This window comes from Elaeis guineensis, chromosome 8, assembly GCF_000442705.2.
Source record: "Elaeis guineensis isolate ETL-2024a chromosome 8, EG11, whole genome shotgun sequence".
Classification (NCBI taxonomy): Eukaryota; Viridiplantae; Streptophyta; class Magnoliopsida; order Arecales; family Arecaceae; genus Elaeis; species Elaeis guineensis.
This window is the reverse complement of record NC_026000.2, coordinates 1,271,935-1,280,405: the sequence shown is the minus strand read 5'-3', so window position 1 is coordinate 1,280,405 and position 8,471 is coordinate 1,271,935.

Here is an 8,471-nt window from a genome sequence, read left to right as displayed (position 1 = left end):
AAATAAATAATCTATTACATTAGTTAAAATTTTAAATAACTAAAATTTAAACTTAATATATCATATGATTCTAAAAATATTTCATAATTTTACATTTCTTTTAATAAAATCTTAATCTATAATTAAAAAAAAATTACTTTTAGTCACTCTCTTATGAAGTATATTTCAATATCATTTTAATTCTCAAGATATATAAAAATAATCCGGTATCAAATAATCAGCTACACATCTCAATAAATAATGAAATACTTAAACTAGAAAAATCAAATAATAAGATAAATAATAATATACAAAAAAAAAATGGAACTATATCAACTCAAAACCAGAGCTAAATATGCAGCAATATTAAAAATATCATATATGTGAAGTAGATTAGGTCATCAATTTAATTTTTTAAAATATCAAATTTATCTTATGAATCATAAACTATAATGATACTTATATCCCAGCTCAAAAAAAGCCAAAAAAAAAAAATCAATATACGATCAGAATAACAAAATGCCAACGTATTTACCCCGTGGGGGCTGGCCTTCTCTTAGGAAAGAGGCAGAGGGAGAAAAGTGATGGAGGACGGGTGATGGTGCGGCTGAGGCCGGTGGCGGGAAAGGAAGGAAAATAAGGCCAAGGTCGCGCTCGGATTTCCAGCGAATTTGGGCCGGAATCAAAATCAAGGATGGCGAGTCTCAACGGGAAAGATGAAGAGAGATTTCAAGGGGTTGGAGGTGATGCTACCTCGTCTCCGGCGACGCTAGGTGGCAGCACGAAGAGCCCAATAATGAGATATCACGAACAGACCAAAAAAAAAAACTAAGAAAAGGAAGAGACGGGAAAGGGTTTCCGATGTGGTGCTTCTCGGGGCGGCCATGAGGAGACTTTATGGGTGGCGATATCCCCTGGCGGTCGGAATTTCAGGAGGACCGTGTCGAACAGGCCAGGGTTCCTCCGTTTTTTTTTTTTTTGGGTTGAATATGACACAGTATCCTGGACTCTGGTTCCTTGGGAGAAAGCCTTCGCGCCACTGCGGTACCAGCCCAAGGGCTGTCCCGGCTGCCTTCGATGCCGGCGAGTGAAGCAGGCCCATGCTAGATAAGGCCGTCCAATGGGCTGGGCTTTACACAATGCATAGCATACTGTCCTCCAACAGCAATTTAGGCAACAAGACAGTCTCTACTTCTGAACTGCAGGCATTCTACAGGGCACAATTACAGCCCTCGAAGATGAGGCATTTTGGTTAAAGATCGCTCATTATCCGCCCTACATCAATATCCTATTGGGGGATACCGACTGACCGACCGACCGACCGACCGACAGGCCATCGGCCCGACCGACTAACGGCGGACGACTCCGACTGGCCGATAGACCGACCGACAGGCGTACCGACCGATTGACGGTCGGGACGACCGACTGACCGGAAGGACCGACCGGCCGACAGCCGGGAGCGCCCGATTGACGGACGCCACTACCGGCCATTCAACGGTCCATCGCCGACTGAGGATATGTCGGGCGTATCTTTTCCGACCGGCCGAACCCAGAGGTCTGACAGCCGACTCATATGAAACTCGCCGACCGACGGAGGAACCCGACGCCACTCTGCTGGCCGCCGACCTAGGGTCGGCCGACTCCTCCAACCGCCGTACAGCCGCCAGACCTTGTCAGTTCTGACAGCAACATGCGGCACGGTCGTTTTGGGGCATTGTCCTGCCAGAGGCATTGTCAACCCTGATGATTTGACAGCCCCCACGGCGATGTGACATCTTCACGGCGACCCTGACAGTCTACAGTGAGTTGACAGTTCCTCACTTGTCCGCGCCATTAATGACGGCGCCATACCATGCTCCACTACATATACCGGGGAAGGCAACAGTGCAAGGGATCGATCCGCCCGTCTCTCCCACAAACGCAGGCTCGCTCCTCTCTCCCTCTCTCTCTCAGAGCTCTCCGTCTACATTTCACTGTTGCCCAGTCACCTCTCTGACTTGACCGTCGGAGGGTCCCCGCCGGAGCCGCCTCCGGTCAGTGCGGACTTCCTTTTGCAGGTGCACGCTTCCCGGCGATCGGGCGACGAGGCGATTGGCCGCAACAGATTGGCGCGCCAGGTAGGGGGGCTCAGCATGACGAAGACAAGAGCTCAACGATCGAGAGTCACTGGGTCGGCGAGGCGCTCTTCCCGTCGGGAAGAGGTCTCCCCGCCCCCACCGGCGGCGGAGCCTAGCTCCCCGCGCCCTGCAGTGACCACGGAGGCGCAGATTGCGGCCATCGTACGGCAGATGACCGTACTGACCGACGCAGTCAAAAGCCTCCAGCAGCAACCGGCGGCCCGACCTATGCCTTCCAGGAGCAGCCGCCGACGGCCGCGCCGATCCCTGTCGCCTCCATGCGAGCGCTCCCAACAGCGCTCCCGCGGAGAGGAGGAGGGACGACCACGGTGCGATGACCGACGGTCCCAGCGGCCCTCTCCCTCCCCGTTGGAACGGGCAAGGAAGGAGAAGCGGCCGCGCACACCGTCGGCCTCCCTTTCAGAATCTTCCGGAGACTCCACTCCTGGGGTCTCCCAGCATCGACGAGCGGACGACTACGAGCGATGGTTCGAGGAAATCGACCGCCGACTCATCCAACTGCAGACGGACGGCCAGAAGTCTTCAAACGACGTCGACTTCTAGACTGCCCAACCTCTCTCCCGACTGGTCCTCGACGAGCCGATTCCCAGTCGGTTCAAGATGCCGCACGTGGAGCCATACGACGGCTCCACCGACCCAGTCGACCACCTCGAGAGCTATAAAGCTCTCATGACGATTCAAGGGGCAACCGACGCTCTTTTTTGCATCGGCTTCCCCGCCACACTCCGCAAGGCTGCCAGGGCTTGGTACTCCGATCTTCGATCGGGCAGTATCCATTCCTTCGGGCAGCTCGAGCACTCGTTCGTGGCCCATTTCAGCACTAGCCGAAAGCCGCCGCGAACGTCGGACAGCCTTTTCTCCCTCAAGCAGGGGGAAAACGAGACGCTCCGACACTTCGTGGCGCGATTCAACGCGGCCACGCTCGAGGTCCGGGACCTCAACGAATCAGCCATGAAGCGGGGCTTGAGGGCATCCCGATTCACTTATTCTCTGGACAAGACCCTCCCCCGGACTTATGCCGAGCTGCTGGAACGCGCATACAAGTATATGCGTGCGGACGAAGGAGCGTCCGACCGACGCTTGGCCGAGCCCAGAGGCCCGAAAGAAAAGCGGAGGAAAGGTCGGGAGCCCGCCGAACCAAGCAGGCCCCCGACCGATGGTCGGCTCTCTCCACCCCGATGAATCCAAAAATCGCCCCGACGACAGACTCCGAGGCCGTTGCATCTCAGGTACGACTCCTACACTCCTCTCTCCGCTCCCCATGCGCAGATCCTGATGGAGATCGAGGGAGAGGAATACATGCGACGGCCTCCGCCTCTGAAGGCAAAAGGCCTCGACCGTCGGAAGTACTGCCGGTTCCATCGGAGCCACGGCCACGACACCGAGCGGTGCGTCCAGTTGAAGGATGAGATTAAAAATCTCATCCGCCGGGGGTACTTCGGCAAATTCTGGAAGGGTCCGCCGACTCAACCGGTTGCCGATCGACGCCCCCAGCCGACTGAAGAGGCGCCGACCAACCAGCCGACGGCCGGAGTCATCAACGTGATCTCCAAGCGGCTGGGACCGGGGACGTCTGCAGGAGGGGAGCCGACGAAAAGGCCACGCACGGACGACGTAATCACCTTCGCAGAAGGCGACGTTCAGGGCATCCAGACTCCCCACGACGACGCTGTTGTTGTGTCGGCGACAATAGCCAATTATGATGTAAAATGAATTTTTGTTGATAATGAAAGTTCGATAAATGTTTTGTTTTACACGACCTTCTCCTGAATGCGACTGTCACCTGACCGACTTAGGAGGGTCCCTGTGCCCCTGATCGGCTTTGCCGGAGACACCGTCACGACAGAAGGAGAAATCATCCGGTCCGTGACGGTCGGCACCGAACCACGGCAAAGCACGGTCTCCCTCACTTTCACGGTCGTCCAAGTTCCTTCGGCCTACAACGCCATACTTGGACGACCCGGATTGAACGCCCTCAAGGCGATCGTCTCGTCATACCATCTCCTTGTTCGATTTCCAACCAAAAATGGAGTCGGGGAGATGCGCGGAGATCAACAGCTCGCCCGACGATGCTTCCAAATCTCCGCTCAAAGCGACGAGTCGAAGGATCCTCTAACAATCGACAAACTGGACCAACGGGAGGAGGAAGAACGGGGTTCGCCGGTCGAGCAGCTTGAGGCGATCCCGATAGGAGAAAATCCCGACAGAAAAGTTTGGGTCGGATCTCAATTGCCCGACACCGAACGACGCCGACTGACAGAGCTGCTGACGGCCAACGCCGACATATTTGCTTGGTCGGCAGCAGATATGTCGGGCATCCCTCCAGAAACAATAACTCATCGACTCAACATCGATCCGACGATGAAGCCGGTGAGACAGAAGAAAAGGTCCTTCGCCCCAGAGAGGCAGAGGGCCATCGACGAAGAAGTGGACAAGCTACTCGAAGCAGGCTTCATTCGGGAATCCACGTATCCTGATTGGCTCGCCAATGTTGTCATGGTCAAAAAGGCCAACGGGAAGTGGAGGATCTGTATCGACTATACCGACCTCAACAGAGCCTGCCCGAAGGATAGCTTCCCACTTCCGAAGATCGACCAGCTGGTGGATGCGACGTCCGGATTTCGACTGCTCAGCTTCATGGACGCCTTCTTCAGGTACAACCAGATCCGGATGGCGCCTGAGGATAAGGAGCACACCGCATTCGTGACTCCCAAGGGTCTCTACTGTTATCGGGTGATGCCCTTCGGACTGAAGAACGCCGGTGCCACCTACCAGCGACTCGTCAATAAGGTCTTCAAAGACCAGATCGGGCGCAACATGGAGGTGTACGTGGACGACATGCTGGTGAAAAGCACGCAGATCCCGGACCATGTTCAGGATCTCGAGGAGACCTTTTGCACCCTTCGACGACACCGAATGAAGCTCAACCCGACCAAGTGTGCTTTCGAGGTGACTTCAGGGAAGTTCCTCGGATTCCTCGTTTCTCAGAGAGGGATCGAGGCCAACCCTGAGAAGATAAAGGCAATCCTCGACATGCGTCATCCGAACACCAAGAAGGAGGTCCAACAGCTGAACGAAAGAATCGTCGCTCTTAGCCGATTCATTTCCCGGTCGGCTGAAAGGTGCCTCCCGTTCTTCAAGATTCTGCGTCAAGCGAATGGTTTCTCTTGGTCGGATGAGTGCGAACAGGCCTTCGAAGATCTGAAAAGGTACTTGGCTTCCCCACCGCTGCTCGTAAAGCCGCAAGTCAGGGAGACCTTGTATCTCTACTTGGCCACATCTTCCGAGGCGATCAGTTCGGAGCTCGTTCGGGAAAACGAGTGCCGAACTCATCAGCCCATCTACTACACCAGCAAAGTGCTCCACGACGCCGAAGCCAGATATTCAGAGACGAAAAAGATGATTTTCGCCCTGACCGTCTCTGCGCAACGGCTTCGACCATACTTCCAGGCCCACGCCATAGTGGTCCTCACCAACCAGCCCCTGAGGGCGATACTGCGTCGACCCGACACATCTGGACGACTCGCAAAGTGGACGATGAAGCTTAGCGAGTTCGACATTCAGTACCGACCAAGACCAGCCCTGAAGGCCCAGGTCTTGGCCGACTTCATCGCCGAATGCCCGACGACCGACAAAGGGTCGGGAGCTGAAGACCCGGGATGAGATACGGTCTCTGAGCCAGACCCGATCTCCACCTGGGTACTCCACATCGATGGAGCCTCAAACGCTCAGGGAAGCGGGGCCGGGCTCCTGCTCACGAATTCAGATGGGGTGGTCACTGAGTACACCCTCCGGTTCGACTTCAAGGCCTCCAACAATCAAGCCGAATACGAGGCACTCCTCGCTGGCTTGAGGATGGCGAAGGAGCTGGGCATCGACAGCCTCCGGGCATTCTCCGACTCTCAGCTGATCGTGGGGCAGGTCAAGGGCGACTTCGAGGTGCGAGATCCGACCATGATCAAGTACCTTCAGAAAGTGAAGGACCTCGTGGCACGCCTCGAGTATTTTGAGATCTCCCACATCCCCAGGTCGGAGAACGCCCGTGCCGACGCACTCTCCAGATTGGCAACGTCGGCCTACGACTCTTTGGATCGGACGTTCGTCGAAAACCTCCAGCAGCCGAGCATCGATCGGGTCGAAGAAGTGCAGCAGCTAACGTCCGAACCAAGTTGGATGGACCCGATCGTCCGGTACCTGACCGACGGGATCAGTCCTGAAGATCCCGCGGAGGCCAAGCGACTCCGATGGTCGGCGTCGCAATATGTGATCATGGACGGCCGACTCTACAAAAGGTCGTTTTCCTCCCTTTGCTCAGGTGCTTGGGACCGACCGACGCCGACTACGCTCTCCGGGAGGTTCACGAAGGAATTTGCGGGAACCACTTGGGGGGCAAGTCCCTAGCCTTCAAGGTCCTGCGACAAGGCTACTATTGGCCGACCATGAAGAAGGATGCGGCAGAGTTGGTCCGGAGATGCGAGCCATGCCAAAAGTATGCCAATATTCAGCACCAACCGGCCAGCCGAATCGCTCCCATTGTCGCTCCGTGGCCCTTCGCCCAGTGGGGAGTCGACATTCTAGGCCCATTCCCGCCAGCGTCGTGTCAGAGGAAGTTCATCGTTGTCGCCATCGACTACTTCACGAAGTGGGTCGAGGCCGAGCCCTTGGCGCAGATCATCGAGCGGAAGATGGAGGACTTCATCCAAAAGTCCATCATCTTCAGGTTCGGATTGCCGCACACCATCATCACCGACAACGGACGGCAATTCGACAACCAAGACTTCAGAGACTTCTGCGCCAGGTTCCACATCCGGCACCGATTGACTTCGGTCGGGCATCCTCAGTCCAACGGCGAGGTCGAGGTGACCAACCGAACCTTGCTTCACGGACTTAAGACCCGACTGAATGAAGCCAAAGGCCTCTGGGTCGACGAGCTGGGCTCCGTTCTGTGGGCTTACCGAACGACCCCCCGCGTCCCGACCGGGAGTCACCGTTCAGTTTGGCCTACGGGACAGAGGCGATGATCCCGCTCGAGATTGGCCTACCATCTTCAAGGGTCGAGCAGTACCAAGAGCCAGACAACTCTGAGAGTCGGAGGGCCGACCTAGACCTCCTCCCCGAACTACGAGACGAGGCTCAAATCCGAATGGCTTCATACCGACAGAGGGTCGTCCGGTACTACAACGCCAAGGTCAGACCGAAGCTTTTCAGACCTGGCGACCTGGTCTTGAGGAAGGCAGAAGTGTCGAAGCCCTTGGACCAAGGGAAGCTGGCTCCCAACTGGGAAGGACCCTACAAGGTTGCAGACACCTACGGGCCGAGAGCCTATCGACTGGAGACCCTTGAGGGGAAGCCCATTCCCCGGACTTGGAATGCCGACAACTTGAAGCTGTATTACCAGTGAATTTTGTAATTCAATAGTCGGAATACAAGTTCAGTTTGAAATCTCAGAGTCTTAACTCTTCGACTAATGATCGGCGCTCAGCCCCGACGTATCGACATGGACCTAGCGTCCACCTAAAACCGACGACTTCATCTTCGGTAACGCATCGGACTCTTGCGAGGACCGACGCATCTACAATTACGGGAGTTAACACTCCTTCGACAGTCGGCGACACGTCGGACCCTTACAAGGACCGATGCATCTACAATGACGGGAGTTGACACTCCTTCGACGATGCGTCGGACCCTCGCAAGGGCCGACGGACTCTTATGAACGGGAGTTGCACTCCTTCGACTTTCGGCGACACATCCGCCTTGACAAAGGCTGATGCATCTGTCGCAACGGGAGTTCATACTCCTTCTACGGTCGAATTTTCGGGCCGAACCATCGGCCGACAGGTCGATCGGGCCCCGACCAAAGAGAGGCTAAAAGCCCACGCGACCGTCGTCGCGACTTCCGACCAGGCTACGGCCGGTCGAAGGATATTCGGCTTACCACCGTCTATCGCACAGCGCGACCTTAGTCGCATCCATGATTGGCCGACCAACCTACGGTCGGCTGAACGACATTCGGCTTGCTACCGTATGTCGGAAGACACAGAACCCGACGCGAGGGCATGGGGATCCGACTTACTATCGTTCCCCCGACACTGCGCCGGACGGCGACCGACTAAACGCATCTATGGAAGCCCGACTACCAAACCTTTACCAGGTTCGGTCGGCTCCCGACTCAACAGATATGCCCAACTGACGACTTCGACTATCGGAAGCCGAGCTGAAGTCGGGGCGCACTCTACTTTCGGGGCTGCACTAGTTGCTGAAGTCCTACCGGCTTACGTGAGTTAGTGACTTGCATAAGTTAGCGACTCACGTTCGACATTGCAGACATACTCGGCATTACAAACAAAGGGAGAA